Source organism: Arachis hypogaea, chromosome 20 (assembly GCF_003086295.3).
Source record: "Arachis hypogaea cultivar Tifrunner chromosome 20, arahy.Tifrunner.gnm2.J5K5, whole genome shotgun sequence".
Classification (NCBI taxonomy): domain Eukaryota; kingdom Viridiplantae; phylum Streptophyta; class Magnoliopsida; order Fabales; family Fabaceae; genus Arachis; species Arachis hypogaea.
The window spans coordinates 104,469,071-104,485,919 of NC_092055.1; the positions used below are offsets into that span (position 1 = coordinate 104,469,071).

General features: G+C 37.4%; 1 non-coding gene across 1 annotated transcript; it reads right to left on the reverse strand.

Annotated features, from left to right (window-relative positions):
• Positions 1-311: 311 nt before the first annotated feature.
• LOC112786084 (uncharacterized) lies at positions 312-1,235 on the reverse strand. Its single transcript, XR_011878500.1, has 2 exons — positions 690-1,235; positions 312-597 (listed from the first exon to the last, which is right to left on the reverse strand). It is a non-coding gene; the product is annotated as an uncharacterized protein (transcript).
• Positions 1,236-16,849: the final 15,614 nt, after the last annotated feature.

Below are 16,849 nucleotides of genomic sequence, written 5' to 3' on the forward strand. Positions count from 1 at the left end.
GCTGCACCCGGGTTCAAATCTTGATGAGTGCACCAAGTGTTGAATATGAACCCTTAAGTGTTGTGTGGGTTAGTGTGTAGTTTGGGTGTGTTGTGATACCTAGAATTAGGGGTTGTTCAATCTACTTGACAAAAAAAAAAAAGTTTGTTGTTTCTAGGCCATAAAAATTTGCAGAACCAATAACTTCGAAGAACTTTACCAAAAACAAAGAACCTTCGTTCTTCGTAATGGAATTGATCATTTCATCATTGCTGGGTTCATATCAAGTTTAAGGATGAGTGATTAACACTTAACAGTTCAAGCGCCAAAACTAATTAAAAAAAAAACTTTATTATTTACTTTTAACAGAAACAAAATACACATTCACTTATAAATACACAACAATTGCGTCTCCTCATTATATAATATATAACAAATATTTAGGAAATTAATTAACTGTAAATATAATATAATTAACAGTAAAGAACATATACATGTAACAACTCCCACATATATATTTATATCAAAATCCTTTGCCGGCATCATCTCTGACATAATATATATATGACCAGTAATAAGTACAAAGTAAGCTGGTCCCGGGAATAATCACAACCTCACCTACAATAAAGACCAAATTTAGTAGCTTAAACAGCATCACTAAAAAAACCAATTAGATATATAACCAAAAATGAAAAGGAAAATTAACATACCATATATATATATACATATATGTATGTATATTACTCACTTAGCTTGATGATGATGATCAATGACCAGCACCAGGGCTTGGGATATCTCCATGTTTTCTGTAGAAATCATAATCATAATCATCAGCTGGTGGAGATTCATAGCTACTTGGAGTACCATAATCTTCCATCTCCATAGACATATGTAACCTTGATGATAATAATGATGCTTTCACATTAAAACCCTCCTTTTTCATGCTTCTTAATCTGCTTGTAGCTTCTGCTGTAGTCCCTTGGCACATCATGATACACATAACAATAGCTAGTATCACAACAATCGCCTCAATTTTATGCTTCTTGTTGAATAATAATAATCCCTTCCTCATACCCATCTGATCTTGATTTTTAGAAAAGTGCAGAAGAATCAAGATAATGAAACTAAACAGAGTATTAAATTAAAGTTGGTAAAGCCATTGCATGCCCATTTCAATTATTTATAGACCACTATGATCATATATCATAGCATGCTCACTCTTTTTTCAAAAAAGTAGGGTACGTAGTATTATTACTTTCTCTTAAAGCAACGCTTAATTAAGGGCCACATAGAGAACTATACCTATATTATTGCTTTGTTTGTCTCTATTATATTAAAATGATGCTTTTTATTAATTAATAATATGAAAAAAGGGATCATTACTCTCCTCTTCATGTCTATCGTTTTAATTTGTGTGTGCAAGAGCTATGTATGTTTTAATTTTAAAGAAACAAATAAAGTTTGGTAAAAATTAATATTGAACCCATGCATATATGGTTAATAATGTCCTCTCTTTTGACCACATAAAAGATTAGACACCATCCTCTATATGCTTCCAATGTGGCAAAATATAATAATGACCATAAGTATATTTAATTTGTTCCCTTAAGCTAAATCGGCTATCTACATATAGATCCAAATCTTTTCACCTACTTATTATCATTTTTCCAATTTCCCGATCTTTGGCAAAATTATTCATGTTCTGTTTATTAGTTTTAGTTTAATGTATAATTTTATAAATTTAGCGATTATAAACGTAATATATATAGAGGGTAAACTATAGTAACAAGTTGGATACACATAATTGTTGGGAAAATTAACCCACCAACAATAATAAACAAGAAAATTATTGCACATATTTAATTTTTGAATTGATTATCTAGGTGAATTTTTATAAGTTTCTCTGGCTGAGACCGAATCCTAAAGGGTAATGTTAGGTAGACAAAAAAAAAAAAAAACAGGCAGAACTTGCCTTATTTAGTATTAATTAATTATCGCAACAATTAATGAATACTAAATAAGATAAGTTATGGCTGTTTTTGGCTGATTTTCTTTAGTTGCCAAACATTCCGAATCCTAAATTGATCGCATTTCTGATAGCATTGTTCACTGTATATTCATGTTAACAAATTTGGGAATGCGATGGTATGTAATTAGCTAGGATGCCTTACGTTATAAACTTTACCAAATAATTAAAGTTGAGGTCCTTTTTAATTTAATGAGTTTACAGCTCGCAACATACGCCGACAATGCATGGTCATCAAAATTAATATATCTTCCTGCTTCTTCGGCTCCTTGCTACATTTAAATTTTTATTGTCACATTTTTTGTGACTGGAAAACAATTTATTCAATTACAACAACATAACATTCATCTCTAAAATAGATCGAAAATGATAACTCTCTTTAATAAATAAAAACTAATATAGGTAACAAAACAAATCAACCAACATCAGCTTTAAAAGGTATCAGTAGCTTAGTTGTGAAGAAAAGAAGAAGAAATCAGAGTGTAGAGGAAGAGAAGGAATGAAAGAGAAAAGAAAGAGAAAAAACTACTGCATTATGATTATTGTGAAAGTTAGTTACAGGTGGTTATAATGTTGATATTTATAGCAGCTGAGGAATATATAGAGAATGTGGTGATACAAGTTGGTTGAGGATGTAATTAATTAAGGCTGAGCTGGTATAACTATACTAACGTACCCCTTCAAAGCAAGGACCTCTTACGATTCTACATCAAAGACTCTTAACAAGCTTCTGAATTTAAGAAAAGCTGCAGCTGTGAGAGGTTTAATTAATGTGTCAGCTAATTGATCCTGAGTTGGGATATGTTGAACAAAAATCTTTTTTCTAGTTATATAGTCTCGAACAAAAGATTGGTTAAGGACAAAATGTTTAGACTTGTTATGCAAAATTGGGTTAACATAGAGAAGAACTGCTCTTTGATTGTCACAGTACAACACAGGCATGGTGGTGCATGAAATTCTGATTTCAATGAGTACGTTTGTAGTCAGACGATTCCAGTAACAGCTTCTGTACTACTCTTTAACACTGCTGTTTGCTTTCTGCTTACCCAGAAAATCAAATTAGAGCCAAGATAAACTCCATACCCGTTGGTTGATTTGCCATAATCAATGTCACTGGCCTAATCAGAATCACAAAAGTCATAGATTCTGAAATTTGTGAACTTAATGAACCTCAAATAATATTGTGTAGTGCCTGCCAAATACTTAAGATTTCTTTTGACTGTCTTCTAATGGGACTTAAGAGGGTTGTAAAAGAATTGTGCTACTTTATTGGCGGAAAAAGAGATCTCAAGCCTTGTAATTGTGGCATATTGCAGACCACCTACTATTAATCCGTACAAAGTGGAATTGCTAAATGAACTATCTCCAAAGATAGACAACTTCAGTGAGAAAGTCATAGGGGTAATCACAGGCTTTGCACTGCTCATTTCACCTCTTTTTAAAAGATTTTTAATGTACTTTGTTTGCTTGAGGGTCATTGTTCCATGGGGGTTTTCACTCCTTCAATGCCAGAAAAGTAGTTCATTTCATCTAGCTCTTTTAAGGGAAAAGTGTAAGAGCCAGATTTTTGTAAATTAAATAAAAAAGTTATTTATAATTGATTACATTTGTTGATAATTTTATTTAAAAAAAATTATTTTTCTAAAAATAATTAAATTAAATTCATGATACTTTAAGTTTAAAATCTACTAAGATTTATAAAATTTTCTAAATAATTGAGTATTTTTATATTAGGAATTTAAAATTTTAGTAATTGAAAATAATGAGAGTTTTATACAATTTAAATTGAATAATTGAAGGTTTTAAATAGTTTTATGAACTAAAAAAAATTTATTTATTTATGTCTAACTTTAAAGTAGAATACTTAATTAAAAAGAAATAATTTGTAAGTTGAAAAATAAATAGTTTTCTTAAAGTTAATTATATTGGATTAAATTTGATTTTAAATTAATACTCTATCTAAACCCTAATTCCCAAATTAAAACCTACAAACCTTAACCCTAATCTAACCGCCTCACCGCCACTCACCCACCGCCATCCCCTTTTTCCAAATGCACACACACAACACACAACACACAACACACAACCCACACACACGTGAAACCAAAAAAGAGAAAGAGAGTGAGGGAGAAGAGAAGAGGGAGGAGCTGCGCCACCACCGCCGGCCTGGAGCTCGCCGTTCGTGTCCTGTCGCGTCGCAGCCCATCCGCATCCAACTCACCGCCAGTCACTGCCGTCGTCGCCAACGATGGAGGAAAGAGAAAGAGGAAAACACGAGGAGAGAGAGGGAATCCATTCGTGTTGTGTTGCCGCCGCTGGATGGGAGGGTCTTCGCTGAAGCCTTCACCGTGCCATCGCTGGAGGATGTCACCGAGGAGATGATCCACCGTAGGGGGAAGCTCGCGGAGACAAGGAGGAGAGCGATGAAAAGGTACTCTGGGGATGCTTCTATCACCGTCTGTGGAGCTGGGAAGGACTAGCGCCGCCATTGTCGAGCTGCTCTACCGCTGTTCTGGTCACCGGGTACCACGCGGGTATTGCCAAAACCACTACCGGAGCTGCCGCTACTTAGCTCAGTCAATTATTCTTAGTTACGGTAAGCATTTTCGTTTTGAAAAGCCCTTTAATCACTATTCTGTTACCCTACGCTGAGGTTTTGCGACGTGAATTGCTATGAGATTGAGTTTCAGTTATTATACGTTGCTTTTAGAATTGCTGTGGTTGCTACAAAAGTGGTTTGGGGCTATGGTTGCGGCTGCTGCTGATTGCGGGCCGAGAGAAAAGGGTTTCTTTGATGCGTTTGATTATGGGTTCGATGATTCGAGGTAGGGTTTTCTTAAAAACTTATTTTATATTGCAGGATTGTTATGAATAGATATTGACGTGAAAAGAAATATATTTTTATAATTTCGTGAGTCTTATGGATTGATTTGAGTTACCCTGGATGATTATATTGTGTGTCTGGTTGAATATCTGGTTATTTGAGAAGATTGAATATTTTGGGTTAGTTGATTGATTTTGTTAGATCGAAGGTTGCCGAATTGGTTTTCTTGAGATTTGAAAATATTTTGAGATTGGAAATGACCTGAGATATTGAATTTGGTTTTGTTGATTTATCGAAAATGATTCTTAGAATTGGCAATGATTTGAGATATGAAGATGACTTGATTTTGGAAGCAGTTTGATTTTATAAATGATTTGATATTGGAATTGGTCTGAGTTTGGAAAAGATTTGAGAAGAGTTTGAGAAATGGTTTGGTTGGGATCTTTGAAGGGTGGCATAGTCCGAATTTTAGAGGAGATGCTGCTAAAATTTTTATAAAAATTAGAGGTTTCATTTGAAATGGTTATTTAGAAAGATATGGATTTAAGGGTCATAAGATTTGATTTTGAGTTATTAAGGAAATGATTACATTTTGAGTTTAATTTATTAAGAAAAGAATTAACTATGTTTTGAGTTTGAATTATTGATGAACGGAATAGGAAGGATGATAAGGATTGATTTCAAAGTAAGATTTTTAAATGAATTGAATGATATTGAGAATGAATTTGAAAATAAAATTTAATTTGATTGAGGTACTTAGGAAATAGCAAGGATTGTGGTTCGTCTCACTTGCTCCGGGTCAATGTTTGAGATACTTGGGTAGTAGCAAATATTTTGGTTTGTTCCACTTGCTTTAGGTCAGTGATTTGTGACGCCTGAGTAGTAGCAGTAGTAGTATATTATTTCACTTGCTCTAAGTTGAGTCTTTAAACACCCGCCTGGGTAGTAGCAGTAGTAGTGATTATTCCACTTTCTCTGGGTTAAGCGGGTAGTAGCAAGGGGGTGTGGCTCAAGCCCACTTGCTTTGCAATGGGTGTTTCTGTCCAAGGTTAGCTACTAGGACATGTCGAGTTGGCTATATAACCGACAAATGATATCATCAACTGTAAGACAGACATGCATCATATGCATTTACATGTTTTGTTTGAGTTTGAATTTGTTTTGATTTGCCTAATTGCTTATCTATTATTAACTGCTATCTGAGCTACTTGCTGTAACTGCTATCTACTTGTTTGAATTTGAATTTGTTTGAGTTTGAATTTGTTTTAGTTCTGAATTGATGACAGTGTTGATTGATTGCGTGATTGGTTTCTGATAAAAATTTAGCAAAGTCACTTTTACATACACACACTCATGCATCAAATGCAATTCCATCACATATGCATTGATTATTATTGAATTTCACATTGAGGTAATTTTGTCCCCTTTTTCATTATTTCTTTTTTTTCTTTTTTTCTTTTTTTTAATTTTTTTTCAAGAACATTATATATACCAACACATCAATGCGTATGGTTTCTATACTATTACATGAGTATGCACTCCAAATTTCCAAGATTTTTCAACAAGAATAAAATACCTATTTATCAATCAAAGTTCCCACAATTTTCCCACACTTAAATATCACACACTCTCACTAACTTAAGCTACTCAAAGATTCAAATAAAGGACATTTCATTATTTTTTTGCTTAAGGTTAATGATGTGGAAAAATAAAGAACAAAAAGGGGACATTCATAGGCTCAAAGTGGCAAACAAAAGTGAATGAAATAGTAGGCTATTTAGGTTAAGTGAGCTATAAAGAAATAATGGCCTCAATCACATAATTGCATAAATATACATTAAACAATAGATATATAGAATTAAACAAACCAAAGATTGCAATCATAAAGAAGAGCAACACACAAGAATGAAATAAGTAGTCCAATGATGTCACCACACAATAAGACTAAAAAACTCACAAGTTGTATGTTCCTTAACTCAAAAATCATATTCCACAATATATAAATCATGCAAGTTTCAAAGAATTTCAACTCAATTCAATTTGAATTTTCAATGCCCTATATACAAAAGATAAGCTTTTTGGAAATTTCATTAATTGACTAACACATTTTCTATATATGTATATAGTGTGATTGGATGAAAAAGGTCAAAAAATCCTATGTTAAATTCCTAATTTCAATCAAACCAAAATAGCAAGTATATAGGAAATCAAACTTAGGTGCACTCATCAAATCATCCCAAATCACAATCAAGACAAAGAAAAAAAGAAAACATATTTACAAGCCAAAATTAAGAGCAAAAATGTCAAAATATGCATAACTACTATATAATACAAAGTTATGTACAAGAAAAATTAAAAAGTGCAATAAACTAAGTAAAAAGTTTCTCAAAAGGATAAAATATATACATAGTACCAAAAAAACATAAAAAGAAACTACACTAAAAGTGTTCGGAAATGAAGATTGTCACCCAAAATGCGCTGCTGAAGTTGGACAACTTCCCCAGACTTAAAATGTAGCACCGTCCTCGATGCTCACGATCATACGGAGTGGAAGGAGTCGTCACTATGTCACCATACAAAAGTGGCTGCAAGAGTGATGGTGGTGCTGAAAAGGAAAGAGCTAAGTCACAAAACAGCATATGAAGTGAACAGATAATAAAAATTTGAATGGAAGCATACATGAGAATCAAATTAAATCAAACACAAACAACTTCCAATCAAATTCAGGACATCGAGAAAGCTAACTTGCTTGTTTATAAAAGAATAAAAGAAGGAAGGAGCAATGTTACTGATGAGCGGATATTTTATACGCTTTTTGGGGTTAATTTCATATAGGTTTTAGTATGTTTTAGTTAGTTTTTAGTTTATTTTCATTAGTTTTTAGGAAAAATTCATATTTCTGGACTTTACTATGAGTTGTGTGTTTTTCTGTAATTTCAGGTATTTTTCTGGCTGAAATTGAGGGAGCTGAGCAAAAATCTGATTCAGGCTGAAAAAGGACTGCTGATGCTGTTGGATTCTGACCTCCCTACACTCAAAGTGGATTTTCTGGAGCTACAGAACTCGAAATGGCGTGCTTCCAAATGCTTTGGAAAGTAGACATCCAGGGCTTTCCAGAAATATATAATAGTCCATACTTTTCTCAAGGATAGACTACGTAAACTGGAGTTCAACGCCAGTTCTCTGCCCAATTCTGGCGTCCAGCGCCAGAAAATGATTAAAAGTTGGAGTTCAACGCCAGAAATGGAACCAAACCTGGCGTTGAACGCCCAAAATGGCCTTATGCACGTGAATCGCTTAAGTCTCAGCCCCAGCACACACCAAGTGGGCCCCAGAAGTGGATCTCTGCACCATCCGTCATAGTCTACTCACTTTTTGTAAACCTAGGCTACTAGTTTAGTATTTAAACAACTTTTAGAGACTTATTTTGTATCTCATGACATTTTAGATCTGAACTTTGTATTTTTTGACGGCATGAGTCTCTAAACTCCATTGTTGGGGGTGAGGAGCTCTGCTGTGTCTCGATGAATTAATGCAAGTGTTTCTGTTTTCTATTCAAACATGCGTGTTCCTTTCTAAGATATCCATTCGCGCCTAACTGTGGAGAAGGTGATGATCAGTGACACTCATCACCTTCCTCAAACCATGAACGTGTGCCTGACAACCACCTCCGTTCTACATCAGATTGAATGAATGTCTCTTAGATTTCTTAATCGGAATCTTCATGGTATAAGCTAGAATGATGGCGGCATTCAAGAGAATCCGGAAAGTCTAAACCTTGTCTGTGGTATTTCGAGTAGGATTCAGTGATTGAATGACTGTGACGAGCTTCAAACTCGCGATTGCTGGGCGTAGTGACAGACGCAAAAGGAGGGTGAATCCTATTCCAGCATGATCGAGAACCGACAGATGAATAGCCGTGCGGTGACAGGGTGCGTTGACCATTTTCACTGAGAGGAGGGGATGTAGCCACTGACAATGGTGATGCCCCTGCATAAAGCCAGCCATAGGAGAACGTGCATGCATGAATCAGAAGACAGAGGAAAGCAGATATTCAGAACACAAAGCATCTCCAAAACTCCAACATATTCTCCATTACTGCATAACAAGTAACCTTTAATTCATGCTCTCTTGTTTATTCGCAATTCAACTGATAAACATAATTGACTTCCTGACTAAGATTTACAAGATAACCATAAATTGCTTCAAACCAACAATCTCCGTGGGATTCGACCCTTACTCACGTAAGGTATTACTTGGACGACCCAGTGCACTTGCTGGTTAGTGGTACGAGTTGTGAAAAGTGTGATTCACATTTCGTGCACCAAGTTTTTGGCGCCGTTGCCGGGGATTGTTCGTGTTTGAACAACTGACGGTTTATTTTGTTGCCTAGATTAGGAAAATTTTTCTTTTTGGTTTAGAGTCTCTTATTATTGTTCTTGGTTAAAAATATCCTTCTTCAAAACAAGTGTTACATTTACTACCCAATTGGCTAGAGCATTGGTCTAAGTCCGTGGCAGTTTGGTTCATTCTTTTTAAAATCTTTTTCAAAAATAATATTTTCTCTATTAAATTTTGTGCCAAACTTTAAGTTTTGTGTTTTCCTGTTGATTTCCCTTGATTTTCGAAAATTTTGGTTTGGTTTTCTAAAAATTTTAAGTTTGGTGTTCCTTGGTGTTTTCTCTCCAAATTTTTCGAAAACAAGGAGCATTAGATCTAAAAATTTTAAATCTTGTGCTATTTTATTGTTTTTCTCTTTCCTCACTAAATTCAAAAATATCTTTTCTCTCTAATTTTAAAACAAATTTTCGAAAATTATTTAAAAAAAAAATTCAGATTTTTTTTTCTCAAAATTTAAAATCTTTTCCAAATTATATCTTTTTCAAAACTTCCTTACCACTTTCTCTCCCCTCATTTTTTCGAAAATCTTCACCTATTTTTATTTATTTTATTAATTTATTTTATTTTCGAAATAAATAAATAAATAAATAAATAAATAAATATTTTCTCTATTTTACATCATCTCCCTTTCTCCATCATGGACCTAAGTGGAAATGAACAGTCCAGGAGGACTCTGGGGTCATATTCTAACCCTTCTACTGCTTCATATGGGAGTAGCATCTGCATACCCTCCATTGGAGTCAGTAGCTTTGAGTTGAATCCTCAGCTCATTATCATGGTGCAGCAAAATTGCCAGTATTCCGGTCTTCCACAGGAAGAACCTACAGAGTTTCTGGCACAGTTTCTACAGATTGCTGACACAGTACATGATAAAGAAATAGATCAGGATGTCTACAGACTATTACTATTTCCATTTGCTGTAAAAGATCAAGCTAAGAGGTGGTTGAATAACCAACCTAAGGCCAGCATAAGGACATGAAAACAGCTAACAGAAAAATTCCTGAATCAATACTTTCCTCCAAAATGGATGACACAGCTAAGGCTGCACATCCAAGGCTTTAAACAAGGAGATAATGAATCTCTTTATGATGCTTGGGAGAGATACAGAGAGATGCTACGAAAATGCCCCTCTGAAATGTTTTCAGAGTGGGTTCAATTAGACATCTTCTATTACGGGCTTACAGAAAGAGCTCAGATCTCTTTAGATTGCTCAGCTGGTGGATCTATCCACATGAGAAAGACAATTGAAGAGGCTCAAGAGCTCATTGATACAGTTGCCAGGAATCAGCATCTGTACCTAAGCAGTGACCCTTCCATGAAAGAAGAGGTTAAAACAGTAACTGCTGAACTCAGTCCTGTAAAACAAGCTGCTGAATTCAATCAGCAATTGGATTTTCTAACTAAGCAGCTAGCCGAGTTTAAAGATAGGCTACAAGAGACAAGAATGGCTAATATGCATATGGAAGAACAGTTTAGGCAAACAAAGCAGCAGCTGTCAAGACAAATAACAGAAGAATGCCAAGCAGTTCAATTAAGAAGTGGAAAAACATTAAATACCCCACCTCAAGGCAGCAAAAAGCCAAGAAATGAGCAAACCACCCAAAATTCACCTGAGGACAGTAAGAGCCCAGGGAAAAATAACTCTGGCACTAAAACGCCAGAAATTTGGTGGAAGGCTGGCGCTGAACGCCTAGACCATGCCCAAGACTGGCGTTCAACGCCAGAAACAAGCAAGAACTGGCGTTCAACGCCAAAAATAGGCAAGGATCTGGCGTTGAACGCCCAAAATGGGCAGGATCTGGCGCTGAACGCCCAAAATGGGCACAGTTCTGGCGTTCAGACGCCAGGAACAGACAAGGAGTTGGCATCTAACGTCACTCCAGTTTCTAACTCTGGCACTCAATTGCCAGTGAGGGATCAGACACACACAAGTGCTGATAACAACCCCTCTAAAAAGGCTTCTTTAACCATTTCTATAGGTAATAAACCTACAACAACTAAGGTTGAGGAATATAAAGCCAAGATACCTTATCCTCAAAAACTCCGGAAAGAGGAACAGGATAAGCAATTTGCTCGCCTTGCAGATTATCTTAGGACTCTTGAAATAAAGATTCCATTTGCAGAGGCACTTGAGCAAATACCTTCTTATGCCAAGTTCATGAAAGAGATCTTGAGTCATAAAAAGGATTGGAGAGAAACAGAAAGAGTTCTCCTCACTGAAGAATGCAGTGCAGTCATTCTGAAAAGCTTTCCTGAAAAGCTTCAAGACCCTGGGAGTTTTCTAATACCATGCACATTAGAAGGTAATTTCACCAAGACAGCTTTATGTGATCTTGGGGCAAGCATCAACCTAATACCTGCATCCACTATCAGAAAGCTTGGCTTAACTGAAGAAGTTAAACCAACCAGGATATGTCTCCAACTTGCTGATGGCTCCACTAAATACCCATCAGGCGTGATTGAAGACATGATTGTCAGAGTTGGGCCATTCGCCTTTCCCACTGACTTTGTTGTGTTGGAAATGGAGGAGCACAAGAGTGCTACTCTCATTCTAGGAAGACCCTTCCTAGCAACTGGACGATCCCTCATTGACGTCCAACAAGGGGAAACAACCCTGAGAGTCAATGATGATGAGTTTAAGTTGAACGCTGTCAAAGCCATGCAGCATCCAGACACATCAAAAGACTGCATGAAAGTTGATCTTATTGACTCTTTGGTAGAAGAGATCAACATGGCTGAGAGTCTTGAATCAGAGTTGGAAAACATCTTTAAAGATGTTCAGCCTGATTTAGAGGATTCAGAGGACATGAAAGAGCCTCTGAAATTTCTTCTGGAAGAGGAAAAACCTCCTAAACCCGAGCTCAAGCCATTACCACCATCCTTGAAATATGCGTTTCTGGGAGAAGGTGACACTCTTCCAGTGATCATAAGCTCTGCTTTAAATTCACAGGAAGAGGAGGCACTTATTCAAGTGCTAAGGACACACAAGACAGCTCTTGGGTGGTCCATAGGTGACCTTAAGGGCATAAGCCCAGCTAGATGCATGCACAAAATCTTATTGGAGGATAATGCCAAACCATTGGCTCAACCACAGAGGCGGCTAAATCCAGCCATGAAAGAAGTGGTGCAGAAAGAGGTCACCAAATTACTAGAGGCTGGGATTATTTATCCTATTTCTGATAGCCCCTGGGTGAGCCCTGTCCAAGTCGTCCCAAAAAAGGGAGGCATGACAGTGATTCATAATGAAAAAAATGAACTGGTTCCTACAAGAACAGTTACAGGGTGGCGCATGTGTATTGACTACAGAAGGCTCAATACAGCCACCAGAAAGGATCATTTTCCTTTACCATTCATAGACCAGATGCTAGAAAGACTAGCAGGTCATGATTATTACTGCTTTTTGGACGGCTACTCAGGCTATAACCAGATTGCAGTAGATCCTCAGGATCAAGAGAAAACAGCATTCACATGTCCATCTGGAGTGTTTGCTTATAGAAGGATGCCATTTGGGCTATGTAATGCGCCTGCAACCTTCCAGAGATGCATGCTCTCTATTTTCTCTGATATGGTGGAAAAATTTCTGGAAGTCTTCATGGATGACTTCTCAGTATATAGAGACTCATTCAGCTCCTGTCTTGACCACCTGAAACTTGTTCTGAAAAGATGCCAAGAGACCAACCTAGTTTTAAACTGGGAAAAATGTCACTTCATGGTGACTGAAGGGATTGTTCTTGGGCATAAAATCTCAAACAAGGGAATAGAGGTGGACCAAGCAAAAATAGAGGTAATTGAAAAATTACCACCACCTGCCAATGTTAAGGCAATCAGAAGCTTTCTGGGGCATGCAGGATTCTATAGGAGGTTTATAAAGGATTTTTCAAAAATCGCAAAACCTCTAAGCAATTTGCTAGCTGCTGACACGCCATTTGTGTTTGACACAGAGTGCCTGCAGGCGTTTGAAACGCTGAAAGCTAAGCTGGTCACAGCACCAGTTATTTCTGCACCAGACTGGACATTACCATTTGAGCTAATGTGTGATGCCAGTGATCACGCCATTGGTGCAGTGTTGGGACAGAGGCATGACAAGCTTCTGCACGTCATTTATTACGCTAGTCGCATTCTAAATGATGCCCAGAAAAATTACACAACCACAGAAAAAGAATTACCTGCAGTGGTTTACGCCATTGACAAGTTCAGATCATACCTAGTAGGATCAAAAGTGATTGTGTATACTGATCATGCTGCTCTTAAATATCTACTCACAAAGCAGGATTCAAAACCCAGGCTCATCAGATGGGTGTTGCTTCTGCAAGAGTTTGATATAGAAATAAGAGACAGAAAAGGGACAGAAAACCAAGTGGCTGATCATCTGTCCCGAATAGAGCCAGTAGAAGGGACGCCCCCCTCTCTTGAGATCTCTGAGATCTTTCCGGATGAGCATTTATTTGCCATTCAGGAAACACCATGGTTTGCCGATATTGCAAACTATAAAGCTGCAAGGTTCATACCCAAGGAGTACAACAGGATACAAAAGAAGAAATTAATTACTGATGCAAAGTACTACTTGTGGGATGAACCTTATCTCTTTAAGAGATGTGCAGACGGAATAATCCGTAGGTGTGTGCCTAGAGAAGAAGCACAGAGGATCCTATGGCATTGCCATGGATCACAATATGGAGGCCATTTCGGAGGTGAGCGAACAACCACCAAGGTCCTCCAATGTGACTTCTATTGGCCCACACTCTATAAAGATTCCCGAGAGTTTGTACGTAACTGTGACAGTTGCCAAAGAGCTGGCAATCTGCCTCATGGTTACGCCATGCCTCAACAAGAAATCTTGGAGATTGAGTTGTTTGACGTATGGGGAATTGACTTCATGGTACCTTTACCACCATCATACTCAAACACTTATATTCTGGTGGCAGTTGATTATGTATCAAAATGGGTTGAGGCCATTGCCACACCCACCAATGATACTAAAATGGTGCTGAAGTTCCTCCAGAAACATATCTTTAGCAGGTTCGGTGTCCCTAGAGTACTAATCAGTGATGGGGGCACCCACTTCTGCAATAAACAGCTTTACTCTGCCATGGTTCGGTATGGGATTCGCCACAAGGTGGCTACTCCATATCATCCACAAACTAATGGGCAAGCTGAAGTCTCTAACAGAGAATTAAAGAGAATCCTGGAATGGACAGTAAATACCCGTAGAAAGGATTGGGCACGGAGCTTGGATGATGCTCTGTGGGCTTACAGAACAGCATTCAAGACCCCTATAGGGACCTCTCCATACCAACTCGTGTATGGTAAGGCATGTCACCTGCCTGTGGAACTGGAACATAAGGCCTACTGGACAACCAGATTCCTAAACTTTGATGCCAAATTAGCAAGAGAAAAACGATTGCTCCAGCTAAATGAGCTGGAGGAATTCAGATTCACAGCTTTCGAAAATGCCAAGCTTTATAAAGAGAAATAAAAAAAGTGGCATGACAGAAAGCTGTCATCTAGAATTTTTGAACCAGGACAGAAGGTTCTGTTGTTTAACTCTAGACTCAGGCTATTCCCCGGGAAACTGAAATCCCGGTGGAGGGGACCATACGTGATTACAAGTGTATCACCATATGGTTATGTGGAGCTTCAAGATATTGATTCTAATAAGAAGTTCATTGTCAATGGACAGAGAATCAAGCACTATCTTGAAGGCAACATTGAGCAAGAATGCTCAAGGCTGAAGCTAGATTAAAAGCTCAGCAAAGTCCAGCTAAAGACAATAAAGAAGCGCTTGCTGGGAGGCAACCCAGCCATGGGGCAACAATCCTCTAAGTATTTTGCCCTATTTTTATTTTTATTTTTATTTATTTATATAAAGTTCACTGACACTAAGGTGGGGAATCATTTGTATAAGTCCACAGAGTTACAGAAGGACTCGGCACACAAAATAGAGAAAAAGAGCTCACTGGCAAGAAAACGCCAGTAAAAGTGTATTTTGGGTGTTCAACGTCCAAAATGGGCATCCACTGGGCGTTGAACGCCAGTAATGGTAGCAATCTGGGAGTTCAACGCCAGAAATGGGCACCCACTGGGCGTTGAACGCCAGTAATGGCAGCAGCTGGGCGTTGAATGCCCAGGAGAGCAGCATTTGGGCGTTGAACGCCCAAAACAGGCAGTGTTTGGGCGTTCAAACGCCAAGATGGCAGGGAGGAGACAAAACTCATTTTTATTCAAATTTTTTTCATTCTAAATCTTGATTTTCATACTTTAATACATGATTTCTTACATAAACATGTTAAGAACCCTGATTTTTAAAATCCCTAATTTCTAAAAACCCTACCTTAAAAATATCAAATGTATTTTAATCCATAAGCACCAGGCCTCTTTGCAAATTCAATCCAACTCTTTTTAAAACTTTTTTTTTACAAATCTATCTTTTCAACTCATCAATATCTTTTTCAAAACCTCCACTTTATCTTTTTCAAAATCTAAATCTATCTTTTTCAAAAATCTTTCATATCCTCTCAATTTTAAACTATATCTTCTCTTATCATATCTTCTATCTTATCTTTTCCAAATAAATCTTTTTATCATATCTTTATCTCTTTTTTCGAAAACCCACCCTCCCTCCCTATAAATTTGAGTTCGGCCTCCCTCCCATCCCATCAACAATTGCACCTAGCTCTCCTTCTATCCCTCTCCTTTCTTTTCTTTTGCTTGAGGACAAGCAAACTTCTAAGTTTGGTGTGTTTATCCGCGATCACTAAGATCATGGCTCCCAAAGGAAAACAACCCACTCCAAGAGGCAAGAAAGAGAGCGTTCCAAAACCACTTTGGAATCAAGGGAAGTTCTTATCTAAAGAACATTCGGACCATTATAACAAAATAATGGGTCTGAGATCAGTGATCCCGGAAGTTAGATTCGATCTAAAAGAAGATGAATATCCGGAGATCCAGGAGCAAATTCGAATCAGGAACTGGGAAGTCCTAGCTAATCCTGAAACGAAAGTGGGAAGGAATATGGTCCAGGAGTTCTATGCTAATATGTGACAGACTGACAAGCAAAAACTATCTGGAACTGCTTTATTTGAATATCGGACCATGGTCAGAGGAAAGATTGTTCATACCATCCCTGATAAGATCAGAGAGATCTTAAAGCTACCTCAACTGAAAGACGATCCAGACTCCTTCAACAGGAGAATGATGAGAACAGACAAGGGCCTGGATAAGATTCTAGAGGACATATGTATCCCTGGAGCCAGGTGGACCACCAACACAAAGGGTGTCCCAAATCAACTCAAGAGAGAGGATCTCAAACCAGTCGCCAGAGGATGGCTGGACTTCATTGGGCATTCTCTGTTGCCTACTAGCAACCGTTCTAAAGTCACAGTTAAAAGAGCAGTGATGATCCATTGCATCATGATGGGAAAGGAAGTGGAGGTTCATCAGCTGATCTCAGCTGAATTCTACAAAATTGCTAACAAAAATTCTAAAGAGGCCAGGTTGGCTTATCCAAGCGTGATTTCTCTGCTCTGCAAGGACGCCGGAGTAAGAATGGGAATAACTGAGTATATCTCAGTTGAGAAACCAATCACCAAAGCATCAATGGAGAAACAACAAGCGCAGGA